Below are 20,186 nucleotides of genomic sequence, written 5' to 3' on the forward strand. Positions count from 1 at the left end.
TGAAGACTTGCAACAAGTCAAGGCAAATACGTTTCCTTAAATTGTAGCTTGCTTAATTACCTTGTTCATGAGCACAAAGATCAAATTGAGCAACTTAAGGTGCTGATGCACTGTGCCAGCTGGACATGAAGAGGAAATAATTAACACATACAAGAGCCAAGTTTAAGGATGAGACTCTTACTGACAACAGCAAGGAAATCCAAAGTTAAGGCAGACACTGTGTCCTTGACTGGATCCATGTGCCTACAATTTGCAGCACATATTGGATAGGGGAAGAGCACCATGTGTTGCAGCCATTTCAAGTAAGCAGATGGCTTTTTAAAGCACTCGATATAGGGAAAGCAAAGCCCTTTCAAAGGCTGGCATTTCACTCTCATTATTTGTCACAGATTGTTCCACCTCTTGCCTTCGCAAAACCCAAGTATCATCAAGAAAACTTTCTTTCATGAAAGGTACTGCGCAAACAAAAAAATATATATTTTTATGTAATGAAGGTACCAACGAGAGAGGAAATTAGTAATGGTATTTCATAGTTGTAAAGCAACATTCAAAATTATTTCCATTCTCTTTTCTAAAACCTAGCCTTGAAGAGAAAACTGAAATTCACTTAAAAATCTTCTTCATGCTCACTCACTCTTCTCAAGGCCTCCATGGCCACAGCAGCATCTTTCTTCCTACTGGAACATCTCCCAAAGGCACTGCTTTTCCTCCGTAAGTAAGCTCAGCAACAATAAGGTGCAAAGTAATTGTTGACCAATGAAGAACTGAACCTAGGAAGCCAACTTTTATCCATTACTTCCTGCATTTTCTCACAGGATCTCCCATGCCTGCCTGAAGGCACCCAGGATGAACACAAAAAACCCACCTCATTTTAACATATCATCTTGAAGGATGGACTCTTTGGAGTACTGCACACTACAGAATTGTTATGATCAGAGGGGCCAGATGTCACCAGCTGAGTCGTTCATTTGATGTTGCACCATTGCTCGGTACCGCTGCCGTAGATACTGCCCTGCCCTTATGGTGGCTGCTGTGATTCATTGAATGTAATATCATCCCAACTGCCACTCCAGGGAATCTTGGAGGCATGATTTTCTAACACAGAACGACCCATTAAAAATAACTGCCAGAAATACTGCACTTTATAAAAGGCCATCTTCATTAGCTCTCACGGTGGGTCGCCAGAAAGTCCCAGGAACTACTGTAGTCATGGGGTAATTTGTAGTTATCGGAAACATTGCATTTAATGTCTTTATTCCAGTGGAACTGGAGCCCACTGGTTACTAAACAGACTCCTCCTCTTAAATCACAGAAATTAAAGAGGAAAGAGACTCATCAGATTATTTTATCAATCCACTCTTTGAATGCAAAATTGGCAAATGTACAGTCTTCACCGCCAAAACATTCAGAGCCAGGGACACTCACCACTGTGCTACATGCCACTTCACTTATCAGTGCCTACTAGTGTTTGGCCTTTCTCCTGAAACAATGAATTCCTGAGTATGCAGCACAGCACTTCGTCCTTTGGATAGAGTCTCATCCAAAGAACAGACTCTAAATGACTGCAGAGTGCTGTGGACCGGTTCACTCACCTGCTCTGTTTATTCTTCCAACTCTATTGGAGTAGGACCTGGTGTTTCTCTTGGGTAGTTAGACTGAAGAATTCTAAACTTTTATTTTTATCAAGTCAAATGGAAGACTCTTCTCGGAACTAAACAAAAATTCCACAAGCTTTAGACAAAAATATCAATTTCACTTCTTTGCATTTGTGTTCTACGAGAGCATCAGATATCAACAAATCTTACATGCTTGCATCGCTTATTAAAACAGGTGCCAAACTCCCTGAAGATCTATCCTGTTTCCCAACACTGAAGCTTATTGTATGGTGGGTTGGCAATGGCAAAGTTCCCCAAAGAAGAGCACACAACAAGATGTTACACAAGAACTTATTAGCATTGTCCTCAAATGTTACTGTGATAAATGTCCTACAAAAAGAAACCATCACGGAATAGAGTAGAATGGCTATGGTAACTAGCATAAATAGTTATCTAGGCACAAAAACACTCTTTTTAAGCTCCTTCCAGTGAAATGTTTTATTCTTGTACTCCAAGTTGAGTGTTGACTCAAATATAGTGGCTCAAACAAAGTTACAAAGCATAGACTCTCTACAGCATTGAGGATGAGCTATAATGCTTTGGGCCATAGCAGCAACTCGTAACAATGAGCCATAAATAATAAATTCCAACACATGTCTTACTCTGCAAGGGTGTGGACTGCATTTCAGAACAAGCTCCTTGCAGGACTGGATTAGAGGCCTCCAGGCTATGTTGCAGCTTCTGAATGATGTCCAAGAACAAGTTATAGTTCTGTGGAGAGTATATCAAATAGGAAGCAATTCTATTATATATTACTGACTACAGTCATTATGAAATCATTTTGTATTCACTGTGATAACACCAATCACTAATATACTCATTTGGCATTCATATGACTTGTCTTATGCACTTTCCCTGGAATCCTGTTGTAATTAACAATTAGTTAATGTAAATAGTAATGGACATTTAAACTCAAGTGTTACAAGACAGGGTCACTAGTAGCAAAGAATCATGCTCACAAAAGCTGCTCCATACCCTTCAAAAAGCTCTTCTAATAGTAATGAAAGTCTAACAGTAAATACCTCACTTAATCAGAATTGAGGGCTATTAAAAGCATTTTACAGTGTTTTATCTGAAAACAATATTCTGCATTCCACCTCCTCTTTTTGCATTTCCAGAAGAGTGGACACATAGGCAGCTTTCCTCCTATGTAGCCTAGAAAAGATTATTACCATAGTTTTTAGTGTTCTCTGCACAGCATTATTTAATGCATCGAGTGTACCAACGAAATATGAAGTATGTAGGCATATTGTGCACAACCTACAAGTGAGGGGTCACTAGCTGCTTTATACCAAGGAAAAGAGCAAGAAAGGAAAGTAAGCCTACCAAAAAAAAAAAAAAAAAAAAAAAGAAGTTAAACTAGTTTTACTTGTTTTCATTGCAGCAGTCCTTGAATAAACCTATAGCAATGAACTGTAATAGACTGTGATCTGGCTTAATAACTTCTCTCCTGCCAGACTTGTATTCCTGGAGATGTTTTAGAGCTGGAATTCACTGACCTTTGTACAAGTGACACAGATCTAGCTTTCTGGTAAGAAGCCACAAATTATCATTGAGTGGAGCTGTGAGGACAATTTCTCGCAGAAAGCAAAAGTAGCAAAAGTTGATGTTTTGCCAACTTTACAAAAAGCCAAAAAAAAAAAAAAAAAAATCACATTTCAGCCAGGGTACTTATGTGAATTATTATCATATGAAAGAACTGCCTTTTGCCAACTGTAATAGAGGTGGGAACTTTTCACTGTCATATGGTAGTGTGCTAGCCAGGGTTCCTGTAAATAATAACAACAACAAATCCAAATCTAACTCAAGATCCAGCAGAAAGAGAATAATAAACCTACAAGCTCAACAGACACTTGATAGTCAATGTAATTTCACCTGTTAGTAATTAAAGAAAATTAATCATTAACACCAATGACTGATTTCACATCATAAAGAATCATTATCACATGAAACCCTCACAAACACAGAAAGTCAAAATTTGTTGCAAACACATGTTGCAGATTTCAAATTACCATTTGTTTTGTTGTTGTTGTAATTGCTTCACCTTGTAACTATGGAGCAGAAGGATGCTTTTACTTGCTTATAAGAGGTCAGAAAGAGAGCTGAGGAACCACTGGAGAGAGATACAAAGAGCTAATTCCTGCCAAAAGAGGCAAAATACAGCCAATTTTATATTAAACAGTAGTGAGCTGATTAGGCAGATTACTTTCTTTTCAAAACTCAGTATCTGCTACTCCTTTCTAGTTAAAAACTTTCCAAGACTCAATTCTGTAGCTTCCTTTGAGTAGTAGTGAGAACTGACAGTTCATTACATGATGTTTCCTTGTCAGATGACCTCTTGGGAAACTTCATTAAAACAAACAAGTAAACAACCAAACCAAACAAACAAAACTGTGACAATTGGGTGACAGAACGGGTGTTCCTCTGTTCTCTCAATAATTAGTGAAGTTCTCTAGATCTATTTATTTCCAGCAGACCTACTCAGCCACATCCTTACAAAGCCAAGATTTTGCTATTCTGCAATTCATTCATCACTGTGAGTGGTGAACTGATCCCAAACTCCAAAGTATTTTGTGCAAAAATCTAATTGCATAACAGAAAACACAAGGAAACAAAATCATAGTGCCCTTCTTCGGAAACTAAAGATTTTAGTCATTTGTCTATATCAGCTTATCTCTGAAAGGCATGCCAGGCAAATCTTTAATTACTTAGAAAGGTCAAGCTTCAAAACTATATATTTAATCTGGATTTAAAGGAGTATTTTCTGAACAGATGTGCTGGTATGCAAACACCTGCTGCTCCCTTTCTCTTGAGCATGCCTAATTTCAGTTACTTATCTATTTTTTTTCTCCTTTCTATTCCTGCAATGGGTTTTCATTCAGGTCTTTCCCACCCTGGACATTGTCATTGTTCTCTGTGCTCTGTGCAAAATACAATATTGAAGGCAACCACGTGGACTAGCAGATCTGTTAGCAGAGAAGAGTAGAGACTGCTCTTTTGGGGTTTGAGTCATGATCTGCTTCATCCTGACCTCATCACTAAGCTGATCTCAGGCATGCTGCTGCAAGTGGAAGGGTATGCCACCACCATCAGTGCAGCCACTACAATACATCCTTAGTCCCACTTAGATCGAATGGACCACACACACGGTCTCATTCCTCAAGGCCATCAAACAGGGCTGAAGAGGGCAATTCTTCTCTTCACCAACAGAAGACTGGTGAAACAGTAAGTTTTTAATCATTTCTTCCTCAGTCTATGCTATAAAATCAATCATAAATAGTCTCTGGGTACAATAAAATTGGGAGCTGGGCTTCTAGAGCAAGAGGGGAGAAATAGGAATCTGGCAGCAAGTTTGGAGCCATCCCAAATATTGGGTGGTGGGTGGCAGGAAAGTGAAAGCCATCTGGTGGCTCAGATTTCCTGTATAAGGAGGTCCTCTGGTTTTGAAAATGTGGGCCTCAGCTCCTCCAGGAAACAAATGCTTGCAAAATGAAAAAGGAAATGTAATGGTTTGCCTGTGAATTTTGATACGTGATGCAGTAAAAACAGGGCTTCTAATAATGACATTTCTACATTTCTTCATTATGAGTCATGAGTAAACATGACATTTCTGCAATGTGATCTAGATATGTGATCAAAGATTAAAATGGAGCCATTTTAATATTTTAATTATTCTGGAACTGTCAGGCTTCAGAGTATGTTATGCCAACACCCAGTGCACAGCAAATAATTTGTAACAAAGAATTTTATCAATTTTAGCTGCTTTTTTCTCCATGCAAATTGTGTGTGAACGGGTCATTATTTTCTCAGATTTGCTCATTATTCAAAATGATCCACAATGAATAATTTATACTAATACTTCTTGTTCCGCAGCTTCTTCGCCACCAGTTTGTAGCTGCCTGTGCTAGTTTTGTCTGAACAAACAAATCACGTGGCCTCATTTCTGTTTCCAGATTGGCTGAGAATCGCATTGCTGGTTAGGATACTCCTATTTACGTGGTTTTTATGTGCTGTCTGCAGCTATACCCATTCTCCATTTAAGCTATGTGTTTCCACAAGCATTCTTATGACTCAGTTCATTCATTACAATACGCATGGGAAGGAAGAAGGAGATGTGTTACAAACACAGCAAAGAGAATTCAAAGTTTTATCCTAGTTTTCTGGTTTTTGTTTTGTTTTGTTTTTGTTCTTGCTTTTGTCTTTGTTTTGTTTTTTAGTTGTCAGCCCATTCTTACACATCCTTTTTGGCTAACAAGCCTTGTTAACTGGAAGACTGCCTGTGAGTTTATCTAATTGTACAGATCTTGTGCATTAGTATAAACTAGAAAGAAGAACCTTCTCCAACAGTCAGTGGTATATCCATTACTGACATTTCAGTTCAGGGTCATGGGCTCCAAAACAGTTAGGAACACCATTCCCTTTTTAGTCAAGTAGCTTTAGGCACTTAACAGTGTGTCTCTCATTAAGCATTTCACTTAACAATTAGGGAGCATTCCCAGAGAGCTGGGTATCCATCCTATTATTCACCAGAACCTCCATTCTCTTATCAACCAGACCTGGTAATGTGATGTGGGTAAGATGTAAGGACAAGCTTTTAAATGTGGTAAACCTAAAGAATTCAGCTCTAGTATAGATCAGCTAAATCCTTCCTTGCAAAGTTAGTCTTCTTCATGCACGTACCTGCAGATCTCTCTTTTCCTGCCACTTGTGGCAATCAGTCCTAATTTCACTTGCTCAACAGGTAAAACAACCATTCCCTAACTGATTCTTTCTCTCATGAACCTTTGTTCTGGAAGTGGTTATTATCTGTAGTCCAGCATGCAGTGTCACAAAGGATGGAAGATAGTAAAGGCAAGTATCCTTCCCCCGCCCACCACAGACTGCCTGGGTCTTGCTACAGCAAAACCCACTTGAATTTGCAAATTGGGCAGCTTCAATAATAAATTCTTTCAGCATTTCCTCAGACAGCCACACAGTCCTCAAAATGTCCAGGTCTCACAGGAGTGCTATCCCTCACTACAAGTCATATAAACCCAATATGTGTACTGGAAACATTCCTTTCGTGGTTCGTGTTTGGAAGCAACCCAAAAAAAAAAAAAAAAAAAAAAAAGATTGATTGATTTGGATTGATCTGTCCATCAATTAGCATTATTGAATAATTTCTAAATTCCTGGTCTGCTAGACCAGTCACTTGCAGAGCAGCTCTGGCAATATGACTGAGGGTGAGGGGTGAGGCGGTGTGCGGAGGGGAAAGGACAGCTTGCCGCTTCATTTCGACTTCATACACCACATGGTGCACAGGGCTCGAGTTCCAGCTGAAACTGCTTTACAGAGCTCCTGTTCACTGTGAGTCACTGAGGGTGAGTCACGCACATCGACACAGGATCAGAAAGCCTTCCATTTTGCAAATGGTAAGTGATGACGACAGTTAAGCAAGGGAGTCCACTGTGACTCCTATTCCAAACTATGTCATTATAAGCCTGATAGAACGCCTGCAAAGAAAATACTGTGCTTCAACTGCTTCGTTAGTTGTCCTTTCCTGGATAAAAGGAACATCCATACACATTTTAAGTTTCACCTTCACATTCTTTTATGCCTTCATTCTTGGAGGGATGGCTATAGAAAATGTCTGTAATGCAGCTACATCCATCTGTCAGCCTACCTTTCCCTGCTTCATCCCAGTAATAGCCAATACCAGCAGTTACACACAGCCTTTCAATAGTACCTTCAGGAGAAAGAAAAAAAAAAAAAAAAGTGGGTTAGAAAGAATTTGTAAAGTGACTAAAAACCAGTTTTCATTTTCCATCCTCTACAGATGCCATTTTCTACTGATGAGTACCTCTAGATTTTGCCCTTGAGTCATTATGCACACACTCTAAGTATGTAAGTTGCTAAACCCAACAGGCTGTTCTTCCCAACAGATGGAAGAGTTTCCCTTCGCCACTTACAGAACTATTCATATGTAAATACAAATCTAATTGTATATCAAATGTGAGTATAACTGTATCTTCAAATATCAGTAATCATATATTTTTTAATCTAAGGATACATTAAAAATGCCAAAGTTGATAAGAAAATTAACAGAAGATAAAAAGTCAGAATTGATGTCACTAGAAAACCTTCATTTGTCCTCTTCCTGTTTATGTGTCATGGCACAGCCCTTAATTACAACATTGCGTCCTGTTTTTTCACAGTACCTTCCCCATTAGATAAACAAGGAGAACCGGGTTCTTCAAACCAGATTACTATTCAGTATTACTCTTTATCCTCAACAACATTCAATGTATAACTACACACGTTGTCCAGCTCTTCAATGAATACAAAATTACTGTTTTCTTCTCTCCCTCTTCTTGTGGTATTGTTTTAACAGTCATTTAGATTTTTTGCCATCGTTAAGAAATTACTTTCACAACAATACTGTGAAGAAATGTGAAATTACTGCCTCTAATTTAAATTATAAAGACTGAGACAGAGGTTAATATAAAAATTCTCAAATACGTCATTTAATTTGGGATTTCCAACTAAAAATACTGCAGTTTGATTTTGTAGAGTTTTGCACTTTCATAGTACTTTCTCTGTTCAGAGCAGATATCCTCTTGACCTCAGGTGTGGCAGTGGGAAGTCTGCAGCTCTAACAACCAGATCTCCAACACCTTAGTCCAATCCCAGAAAATCAGGCTCCCTGTGGAAGTGTTTTTCTAAAGCAACTTCCCTGCTATGAGATGAAAAAATTGGGAATAAAGTCAGGTTAGAATCAAGTTACTCTGCATGATGCTTTCCATTAGTAAAGCTCCACAGTCAATCCTTTTCTTCCCCCACTTTCCTTGTCCCAGGCACAAGAGCCTTTTTCATTTCCACAACATGTAAGCAAGGAAGGTGTCTGCCTACAGCCACTGCATTGTCCAGATCACAGCACAGGATGCTCTTTTCAATAAACCAGTCACAGGTTCTCAAATGAAAAAAACCTAAGTAGTAATATCATAGAGAGAGTGCTATACAGAACAGGAAACAGAGCAATGATTAAGATTGGAGAGAGTTTCTGGTATTTTCTTTTGAGTTTTCAACCATCGTGTAATATGTGTATCATTGTTTCTGTTCTTATTTGTATGTTTTCCCCAGTTCCAACTTCTTTGTTTTACTTTTATTAGTTTATTTTACTTTTCTATCCTACTCTTGCATCTGTGATTGAATGAAGGCAATTCTCAGCACAGAAATCACCACATAAACAGTTTAAGCTTGATAAGGTCCAAGCAACTGACAAGAAAGTCTTTCATAAACCATGTTTAGCAATCTTAACTTCAACCATCAGTGTCTTTGCAATCTGTCATTCTCTATTTCAGCTGAGTTGGACTGAAAACTGAGCGTTACCAAAATAAGCAGAGCTTGGAAATCTAGCCCATCACCACGTATGGTGTTGGTTGTTTTTTTTTGTTGTTGTTGTTTTGTTTTGTTTTTTTTTTTTGCTTTTTAAAAACACAGAATACTGTTAAGCCCTTCCATTTTCATCTGTCTGTCTCTACATGGGGCCCATCCACCAAGACATCCGCACTGGAAAGCATGTTCTACACACATAAGGCTTTTCTCATGCACTCCCTGGGGTAAACACTATCACTGAGCATCTCAAAATAGCCCCATTTAGCTATGTGGCAATGGGGTATCTGAATCCCTTAAGCAGCTTTGACAGTCTTGACTTGCAAGTATTATGGTTTGAAAATGATGACAGTCTGCCTTGGTGGTGATATGCATAATAATAAGATACAGCACGTACGCATTGGCCCTTCAATTTAGGCTTGACTGGAGACTTAGCAAACATATCCTCCAGCAAAACTGATGGTCTCTTAGCACAACAGCACAAAGGTCACAGAAGGAGAGCTTCCTTCCATTGAGGTAGGACCAAGTCAGGTCTACCATCTCTTTTTTTTTTTTTTTTTGGTGTATGTGTGTGTGTGTGAGAGAGAGAGAGAGAGAGAGAGAGAGAGAGAGGGAGAGAGTGTTACATACAAATGTATATGTAAAAACATGAAAAAACAAAAACCAACGTAGTTGATTTTAAAATCTACGGGAAACTATTTGATACTGCACTACAAGGAAAAGTATTGGTATGAAGCACAAATGGCAGAGCAGTGAAAAGAACTGACACAAAGCATACTGGCATGTACAGCAACACCCACACAATCAAAAGCATTCAAGGAAATTTAAAAAAAAAATAAAAATCAAATGACTAAAGATCTGACTATGCAAGGAAGTCTGTAGCAAAAGTAATTTCCATCCACAGATATCCTAGGGATTTGTATGAGATAGAATTTCAGGAAAGGGATGAATCTGTTGGCAAAAAAAAAAAAAAAAAAAAAAAAAAAGCAAGAAAAGAAATGAGGGGTGAAAAGACAACTTTAAAATACAGGAGGATACCTCACTTGATATTTTCAGTTCATCTGTGCTCACATTTAGAGGTGCTTTTGACCCCAAACTTTGAATTTGGATATCTTTACATTTTGGGGTACTTCAAAATTAATCAGATATCACAGCCAAGTTTGCATTTGGCCTTTGTCCCAAGCAAAATACTTCAATCCAACTCTTTCCAAATTTGGGCTGTTCTATTTCACATCCTAGTTTGAAACCACATCTAGCATTTCTACTCAGTCTTAACTTGTGTCACTTCGTATCATATCACAAAGCAAGAGCATGCAGCTGGATGCAATATAATAGCAAGGCAAAACGTAATGAAGCTCAGCATAACACACCTCACACAATAACACCACAAGAGCTATCTTTACCACTTACATGTTTTATTGTTTTGGGTTTGTTTCTTTTTTAAATTGACAGGCCTGTTAATTTTAGATGTTTTGAAATTCAGAGCATAAAATGCAGGAGTACCCAGTGAACCCCGTGTGCTTCCACGGCAGCATTTGTCTCTTAGTTACAAGGGTAATGTTATCAGCACCAAGCAACCCAGATGAAAATTATCAATTGGTTACCAAGAAACCTAATGATTTCATCAATAATATTTTACCAGTTACAAAGGTCATTTGGAGAAGTAATGCCACACGAAATGTGCTCGTGAAGTGGGTGATGTGTGGGTGGCTGTTAAGGGTCAACACTTCATTTCTCATTTCTTTAATTGATACTTCTGGATGAGTATTAATTGAGCTGCAATGAGAAGAGTGTGCCGTTTGACAACTCAAGTGACAGGATAGAAGTGCCATTTGCAGAGTGTATATAACCACAGCTAACACCCTCAAAGCGTTAATTCCATTTTATGTCTTTCACATTTAATAGCAAATTTGCCATTTAATCTTTAAGACAGAAGTTACTTATTCTCAATCTACCTCTCACTTGCACTGATATAATCTCATGCCACTCAGACTGGCCTGTGGCATGAAGCACATCACACTTTCAAATCAGGTCCATTTTTTCATTAGCTCATATCCTTCCTGAGATGCCCTCCTTTACAGATGGCTGATCAGCAATCAACACTAGTTTGTTTCAATCAGAAAAGCAGCCGTAACTTCTCATTTAAAGACTGTTCCTGGAGAAACGCATTAGTCGAAGGCATAAAGCTGGCACTGGAGCAACACCAACTCTAACAACTGATTTCTTCTTAGGATTTTTTTTTTTTTTTAAAGACATATACCCCTTTACTGTGGAGATGCCTTTTTTTTTTTTTTTTTTTTTTAATTTCCCTACGAATCATAATGAAACCCACACCTTAGTCTGCTGCAAGAAGCCTTTCACATAGCCTGGGCAAGTGCCAATAAGCCTTAAATTTGGAGAGCGAACACAAAAGGTAGTGAAAGCCCAGGAGTAAGCCAGGGAATAGTTCCCATATGTACATGCTGACACTTTCTCCGTCTCTGTTCCTCCTCCAGCAAGCCAGTGTGCTGCCCTTTGAGCCTACTTGACTGAGGTTAAGCATTTACACTTTTTCAGAGGACAGTCAGTCCACTCGGGGAGATACTGATTTTTATAGCAGGAGGCTTCAAAATGATTTTCTCTCTTCTTGGGCAGCTCAAAAACACACGCACACAGAAGCAAAGGTCAGGTGTCATCCAAGTGGTGGGAGAGTGCCAGCTAAATGCTTGGGATATATTTTTATATTGGCCTCAGCTCAGCCTCCAATTCTGCTGGAATCTACTCAGCACCAACGATTCACTCCAGTGCATTAACCCCAGGTGCAAATGATAGGATTCAGCCTTCCAAGCTTGTGGGTGCAGTCAGATAGCTGGATAACTTAATGATATCATTTGCACTCACAAGCTAACTGCAGGCACAAAATAAAGCTAGAGTGGCTGGAAAAAGAGAGAGAAAAGAGGTTTGCTGTTGTTTCTTTTTTTTTTTTTTTTTTTTCCTCCTTCCCTCCACCCCTCACATTGAAATCATGCTTCTTTCACTCAGTGAGGAATTGTCTTTTCTATTTCAGTCTAGAAAACACAGAGCCACACATCGCTTCTTCCCCTGTAGTAGCCATTTGCAGGTGAGTGCATCAGACTCCTGCGCAGCATTTTTCCTTCTGTGCTCAAAAGCCAGCATTCCACAGACTGCTCCCTTCTCTCTTTCCTTACTCACTGCCTTCTCCTCATTCATTTCACTCATACCTGCTTTCATATTAAGCTTTATTCCAGGGTTAGCTTTGCCTCATCCCATCTGCCATTAACTTTCTGTCCTTTAATTTTTTGTTAACTCTTCCTTGCCTTTTTTTTTTTTTTAAACTGTTGACAATTCTCTGCTCCGCAGTTAGTTAAGACAGATCACGTTTCACCCATTAACACTCATTCTTTACATCTTCACCTACATCCCTGACTGAACTCTCCTCTACCCTCTCCCATTTTCTTCTGTACAGCCAGGCCTGACCACACAGAGGGCAAACTGTCTCCCTGTACATTTGTCCCTGCTGATGTTCTATACAAGCACACATATAAGCATGATGCCCACATATTTGCACCTCTTCACCTGTGTTATCAGAACCTACATCTTCACAAGGCCACAGAGCACAAACACAGAAGATGCTGTGATTCTAGTGGGTCCCCCATCATTTACCAAGATCCGTGGATTCCCCAGACAAACACAGAAATGTTAAATTAATAAAATGGTGCTGGTGAGAACAGCACTGGTGGAGGCAGAGGTTGTCCAGCTGGCATGCATCACCCACCTTGTATGCTTTCTTCACTAACGAGGATGGTTGAGTCACTTCTACTCTATACCCAAACCAGACATGAGCTATGCACAAAGATACTTTGAAACTTAATTACTCCTCTGGTTTAGTATGAAGCCAGTGCTCAAATGGCTGAATTATGCCATTTGGAAAGGACAATTGGTTATTACACTTATCAGATTGTTTGTGACAGGAATGGGTTAATTTTCCTAACCTTTTCTGTTCTTGTTCCACTCTTAGGGTTGTCAAAAGGATGGATAAACGTGTTGCTATTTTCTGGTTTTGTTTCAGTGTCTATCACGAGAGTGGACCAATTTCGTACCATTTGCTGCTTTCATTACTGTCTCAGGGTTGTCACAAGAATTGATAAATTTCAGACTGTTTTTCTTGTCCTCATTACAATCTTAAGGTTGTCATGAGAATGAATTGATTTTGTGCCATTTTCTGTTCTCATTACAGTCTTTGTCATGAGAATGGCTTCATTTGGGGCCATTTTTGTTCCTGTTACTTACAATCTTTTGTCACAAGAACAGGGATTATTTGATGAAAATGAGAAGACAGCATCTCAGACACTGAGATTCAGGGATAACTTGTTCCTGTGACAGAGATCATAACGAGGACAGAAAGTGGTACAGAATATATCCATTCTCAGGATGATTTTAAAGGTTGTGATTTTGTGACCCTGATTGTGCCAACTGACTTCACCAGGGGGAGAATCTACCACTTGCATTGTAGTAGCTATTGCTTTGTTCATACTGCAGGCAGATTTTTCACTGCTCAGCAAGAGAAAATACATTTATACAGAGGCTATTGAAAGAATTACATTTCTAACTCCTGCTGAGACTGAAAAGCTGTAGGTGCACTGGAGCTTCCAATAGGACTTGCCAGGAGTCACCTGGATGAAGGCTATCATTATGTAGAGTAATGCATTATGGGAGGTGAAAGGCACAGCAAAGATGAGGTCTTGGGCTGCCTGGCTGATTCTAGGTTTGGCTAAGCTGCCACTGCAGCCATCTTGGTTGGGGTGCACGGGGGCTCTGAGTTCAAATTAAAGCAAACTAGCAATTCTGAACTAGCTCTTGCAATCCAGCTAAAAAATGAGTTACTGCAAATGAAAGGGCAGAAGTTAGATATCAGGGCATGTACAACATCCAGGGCCCAGAAAACCTAGAAGTAATTATCGCATTCTTGAAAGTGATCAAAGAGAAAAAGCAGAAAGTGCAAAATAAAGAGGAAACACAGCACGTGGCGGGGGAGGGGAGAAGGAGGGAAATAAATATTGGAATGAGATCAAAGATAGGAACAGAAAAAATGAGAGAGAAGTTGTGGATGATGACAGAACAAAATCAGAGAAGGAGAGCAGAAGGAAGGATACTAGCGCACACCCAAATTCTCAGAAATACTTGGGTTTGGTTTGTGTAGGTCAGAGAGCTGAAAGGAAGAATAAGAGAACAAAGAGAAAACTGGAGAAGAGAAAGACCTTTAGCATGAGATCAAAGCAAAGCTGCCGTGGATAACCCCCTTGATGAGATGGACAAGGAAGCCCAAAGGGGGCTTCAGGGCCTGTCAGACACTAACTCTGTAATGGTAAGCAAGTGGCAATTCACTGTCTTGAAAGAGACTTTCTACTGACTGCCTTTGAGTTCATCAGCTTTTATTTCACAGCAGTAAAGATTTTAAGCATAGACTCCCAAATTTACAAAAAAATGAAAGCAAGGTGTATTTATGCAACTTCCCTGGGAGGCAAGTGTCCCAGGATGAGAACCTAAGAGGAAATGGTGACTTGAGAGCCAGTATCACGAGGAGGATTCAGGTTGTAAAGAAGCCCAGGAAGACACCATAACTGAAGTCCATCACTGGGACAGCATAGATAATCATCCTGCATTGCTGTCTGGGAAATTTTCAGACTTATTTTCGATATTAAGTGTGCCTGAGCAGTGAAAGAGATCACTAGTAAAAAGGGAAGTGAGGGGGATGGACGTTCCCCACTGGCTAAGTAAAATAAAGCAGGAATGCTGCAATAAATAGACCTGACAGATGACCCCTGGTATTTCCTGGGCCAATTTCTATGAACATTTTATTGATCTTTTACATTCTGATTTGACCGTCAGAGTCTATGATCCTTTGCTTTGTCTGTCCCATACCTCCCCCAACCCCCACGTTTACCATATGTACCTAATCTCACTGCTCTGTCTACCATCTGCCATTGTTTGAAGTATATGGGAATGTAAGTTTAATCATAAAAATGGTGCCCTGGCTCTGTACACTACATAAATGCTCAACTTTCACAAGATGAAGTGACCTCCAAGTGGCTTACTGCTTTCCATTAATTTCTTTGTATAATTGAACATTTTTCGGCATCTCATTTAACAAACTGTTAAGCTCCTTATAGCACAGAAGGGCCATGTGATGTGCAGGGATTCTGAAATGCTTCCCCTCATTCACCATTCTGGTACTAATATCCTGGGCATTATTAGTAGTTCACAAAGCCAGCACATTTTCTTTTTGATAAGTGTCCCTGTTCTTCCCTCCTTTGTCCACCTCCAAATGCCGCCTAGTACTTACAAAGAATAAAACCGCACTGCCTAACCAGCCTGGTGCTTCAGACTGCTACCCCTACTCACTCCGTTGCCTGTAAGGGGATGTACTTATATCAGTGAAAGATAAATCCCAGCTAGAAGTACAGGTCCCTGACAACCTAATCACTGAAACCCTGTCAAGTAACCCCTAATTTTAAAGCAAGTGGTTAATTCTCAGCAAATTGATTTATGCACTGTTTGAGGTTTGGCGAGTTGTGTTGTTCATCTGTTATTACCAGAAACTCAGCTCAGCCTATTCATTTAGGCCACTGACACAACACAGTGCATCTCCCAAGAAAATTTCCTTTGTCAGCACATCTAGAATTTGCTAATTAAATCAACGATGACATTATTCACTTTCTGGAAAAAAAAAAAAAATTCTCTCTCCTGCCCCCTCTAATACATATCCAAGAACAGTTTTTAATAGTCTTTCGCAAATACATTGTCAGAAACTTTGAATAATCTTTCTTAACTGCTTTCATCAGCCCTAGATCACAGAGTCATAGAATCATTCAGGGCAAAAAAGGCCACTAAGATCACCCAGTCCAACCATCAGCCCATCCACACCATGCCCACTGACCACCTCCCTCAGTGCCACATCCATACATTCCTCGAACAACTCCGAGGACAGTGACTCCACTACCTCCCTGGGCAGCCTGTGCCACAACCTCACTGCTCTGAGGAGAAATACTTCCTAACATCCAACCTGGAATCTGCTCACCTTAAAACAAGTCTTGAGCCCCATCATGCCAATAGAAGTTACAGAGTAACTTCTGAAGTGTGTGCGCGCATGGGTGGATCTGGCAAGAGCAGGGGGAATAGGATTCTCATAAGCAGCTGTGAGCCTTCCTTCTTCCAAACGCACACTGAAGTGTGACTTTCATTAAAATGATAGGGTTAGCCAGCAAGTTCTTTTCTTGTCTGTGTTGTTGCAGCAGAAGTGAATTCAAAACACTAGAAAAGACAGGCTGTCCCCCAAGCCCTATAATTACAGGTCCATAGTATCACTGCAACTCTTTGTACTATTTAAAATGCAGGGAATAAAAGAACATTGAAAATAACCTTTTTGAAGCATCTAGCATTCGTTGAAAAAAATGCTATTTCCCTTGAGAGGTTAAAACCAGCTAAGTTACTACTACAAACAAACAAAAAAAACCAACTCTTTCTATGCTCAGTCTCCTGCATCACTGTGTGCAGGGTGGAGTTTTGCATGGATGTACCGAGGTAAATGCCCCTGATGGTGCCCTGGGACGTTTACCTTTCTGGGCAACATTAACCTGGCACAGCAATTCCCTAGGTGCATAGTATATCTTTTACCATCACATATCCCCAAGCTGCTCCATAGCACACCTGTATGTGACCATGTACCACAAGGGCTGGCTTGTCGCATGTTGGATGTTCACAGTGCAAGCAATAAGAAAGGTGTTAGTGATGTTCCATCTCCAGCTAAAAACCATGTTCTTGGGGCATAACTAGGTGGCCCATGATATCACATCACCTCTGTGTCAGGTGCTTTATCCATCATCACCAGACCAGGTCTAGCCTTCTGAAGAGAAAAACAATATGTAACAAAGAAATGGGAAGTTGTTTAAAAACAAAACAGCTCTATCACGTAAATGTGAATCTAAACTGAAGCATAGCAGTTTATCACCTCCAGACCTTCACTTCAGGATAATACCCATTTATTTCAGCCTTCTGAAGAGTTAATTAAAATTGAATTTCACTTTTCAAAGGAAGCTGACTATCAGAAGGCCTCAGAGAAACTGAACCAAAGAGAAGTACCAGGCATTCCACAACCTTCCTCTTCAAAGGTGGATTGCAATTAATCTTGCTGTGTACCTACTGTCTTTCAGCTGACAAAGACCTTCCATTATCGCTATTTATGACTGCCCCATATAGGTTATATTGAAGCATAAGTGGTCCATGGTGCCATCCCTTCCCAGCAGGTCTTGAGGTAACACCTCCTTAATCAATTTCAAAGAATCCTTGATTCTTTTCATTCTATTTAATTCTGTTTATTGAAGTCATTTAATACTCTTGTTTAGTCAAATAATCCTGATGTATGTTCTTGGCCCACTGCTGAAAGGTTACCATGTTTCAGGCTTTCATTCTTCATTTCTGAAGCAGCCGTGCAGTTTTTCCACCAACTCATTGCTTGCTAATGAACTTTTTTTAAAGCAGGCTGTCATTTTGTTTAATGTTGCAAAATAAGGCAGTCTTTAAGTGGGATCTGATTTTGCTAAGATATGTCTAAACTTAAGTGAGATAATGGATGTAACAAAATACCACCAAATATGACAGCTTTGTTCTGCCAATGTAATTTGCTGATTCTGGAAACCAAACGCAGAACAGTCTGTGCCAGTCTCAGAAAAGAGACTTGTTTGACAGATATAGACCTGCTTAAATATCAGCATACACTATATTAAATAGCGGAATTCTGCATTCATTTGTGGGTTTTAGTTACTTGTCATAACAAGGTTTTTTTATTTTATTTAAACTGCTTCATTGCTCCTATCACTTTGGTGCCCAAGTGCGTTTGGCTGTGTTCTTTCTCTTTCCATCTAAAGGTGGAAGACGACGACTTGACAAACACACCAAACTGCCCTAGTTATAACAGTGTTAAAAATCAGAACTCTCTCTTCATTTATTTCAGGAAAAAAAAAAAGAAAAAAAAAAAAGGTCCTGTCTGCTGGATAGTGAAGAAATTTTGAGTTGGACTTGATCATATTCTTTCCATGGCCACAGAAAAAGATATCCATAGGACAAGAAAGCTCTATGAGCACAAGCTGCTCAGATACTGGTTGCTTTCTTTTGTTGATCACATGCCATCAAGTCAAGAGATGTCTTTAGAACCATGAGACAGAGATCCCAAGTATTCTCTGGTAGTCAGATACTCAGTAGTCTATAACAGCTTTTGCTGTATTCACTTGCATTACATATTCAGAATTTCAATTTGTATGATCAGGAGATATTGGATTTACCATGATTCTGTTCTCACTTAGATTTCTTAACACTCCCCAGCACACACATACATATAGCCATGCAAGGCTACCTTCTATTTTCTTGCTATTGACACTTTCACATCTATCAGACTTATTTCACCTTACCCCAGAACCTCTGTCTTACGCAACCCCTTTCTCCTCTTTACAGTTCTCTCATATTACTTTTTTACACTCTTCATTTTTCATATTTAAAGTTTTAAGATGTTTGGGCCTTGGCTTTTAACAGTAATATATGTCTTCACTTAGACATTTGTATACCTTAGTAAGGTCCTTGTTCTTCCCTGTGTGGCAATGCTGACACTTCCAAGTAGAAGTGACTGTAATTGTCACATAGTACATGTAGCCAGTATCTCCCCAGTAAATTCTGCCCAGGAACACGTTGTTGGTACTTTTTTCCCTGCAAAAGGAGGAGCATTCAATATGATCACCCTTCTTACCACTCTTCTGCACTTAGACTAGTTTTTTTTGTGAGTTTATTTTCATATGCTAGTAACCTCAAAGGATTTTATTTTTTGGATGACAAATATTACTGAATATATAAAAATTCTTCTCATTGGAAATGTGCAGCCCAGCTCACCTGAACCAAGGATGTATTTTGCCACTTTTCTAAATTTCTCTTAAGTTGATTTCTACATATGTGGATTAAAATCAGTGAAGTTTTATTTCTAATTACTTTTAAGCTTTCTACTTGCAATCCTGTTATTTTTAAAGCAAATAAAGCTATTTTTTAGGTTGATTGAGTGGTTTACACCATAGATTTTAATAAACTGCAGTGCAATAATGGAAAGTACAGTGACAGAAGCAGAGAAGCACAATCCCAGGCTACTTCAAATGAGAACAAGCCCAAATGCAGCAGCTGTAGATACAGAAACAAAGAAAGAGAAAGTGCTTACCTTCAGAAGGCCACCAGTAGACAGGAATTATCCAGAAAAATATGTGTGACCCTACTGCCAATCCTTAAATGAGGTCTGGGAAAAGGGTGGATCCTGGCTCCAGCCGTTCTGGTCACTCAGCTGCTCTGCATACGCCTGAGCTCCTCGGAGTTGGCCCTGCCTTCCCACCAGGTGCTCAATCACTGATTCAGGCCATGACTTAGCATTTCTGCTACATAAATAATAGTTAAAATGAACAAGGATAGTAAGTCTGTTTCTCAACTCACAGTTGTATTGCTCAATCCATAGAATGTCTTTCATATTCTGGTGTACATCAGCTATTTTTGGTCAGTCATTAGGTTTACTTTGCAAGTATATGGTATTCTAAATGCAAGGGACTGAAACAATTGAGCCAAGACCTCCTCTGAAGATACAGGTAGTACCAGTCTTCTCTTTTCCTAACCCACTAAGGCTCATGCTGCACAGTCAATGGTTTATTCTTGCCGCTGCTTTCAGTCACGTAACAGAGAGAATAAAAAAATCTTTCCTTGGACTGATGTGGCTATTAACTATCCTCTTTCAAATTATGGAGCTGAAAAGCTACAAATAGCTAAATACAGAATCATTGGACTAGACGATCTTGCAGGTCTTTTCCAACCTCGTGATTCTATGATTCTATGATAATTATGGCCACAGCATTATCTCTGGAGACCCTGTAATTTCTTCCTAAATGGGCAGGGCATGCAACGTTTACTAATTTAATCCATGAACCTGACATTGTCAAAGACACTGCAACCAGCAGAGCCCTGGTCTGGGTCTCATTTCTCTCCCAGTGAAGTGAAGGGGGAAACACAATCAAGGTCCTTTACACCAATTTGCCAACTTAATTTACTAGGGGCAAGGTGGCAGGTGCTGTGTTTGGGGAGAGG

At 39.6% G+C, this 20,186-nt stretch overlaps 1 long non-coding RNA gene across 1 annotated transcript in view; it reads right to left on the bottom strand.

Annotated features, from left to right (window-relative positions):
* The window catches only part of LOC146544663 (uncharacterized), a 28,898-nt gene extending 9,421 nt beyond the window's left edge, over positions 1-19,477 (bottom strand). The window contains exons 1-3 of the long non-coding RNA XR_014882406.1: positions 19,279-19,477; positions 18,644-18,782; positions 7,318-7,380 (exon numbers count right to left, since the gene is read on the bottom strand). This is a non-coding gene — a long non-coding RNA (uncharacterized LOC146544663). The remainder of the gene's footprint in view (positions 1-7,317; positions 7,381-18,643; positions 18,783-19,278) is intronic.
* Positions 19,478-20,186: the final 709 nt, after the last annotated feature.

Source organism: Meleagris gallopavo, chromosome 3, assembly GCF_905368555.1.
Source record: "Meleagris gallopavo chromosome 3, MGAL_WU_HG_1.1, whole genome shotgun sequence".
Lineage (NCBI taxonomy): Eukaryota > Metazoa > Chordata > Aves > Galliformes > Phasianidae > Meleagris > Meleagris gallopavo.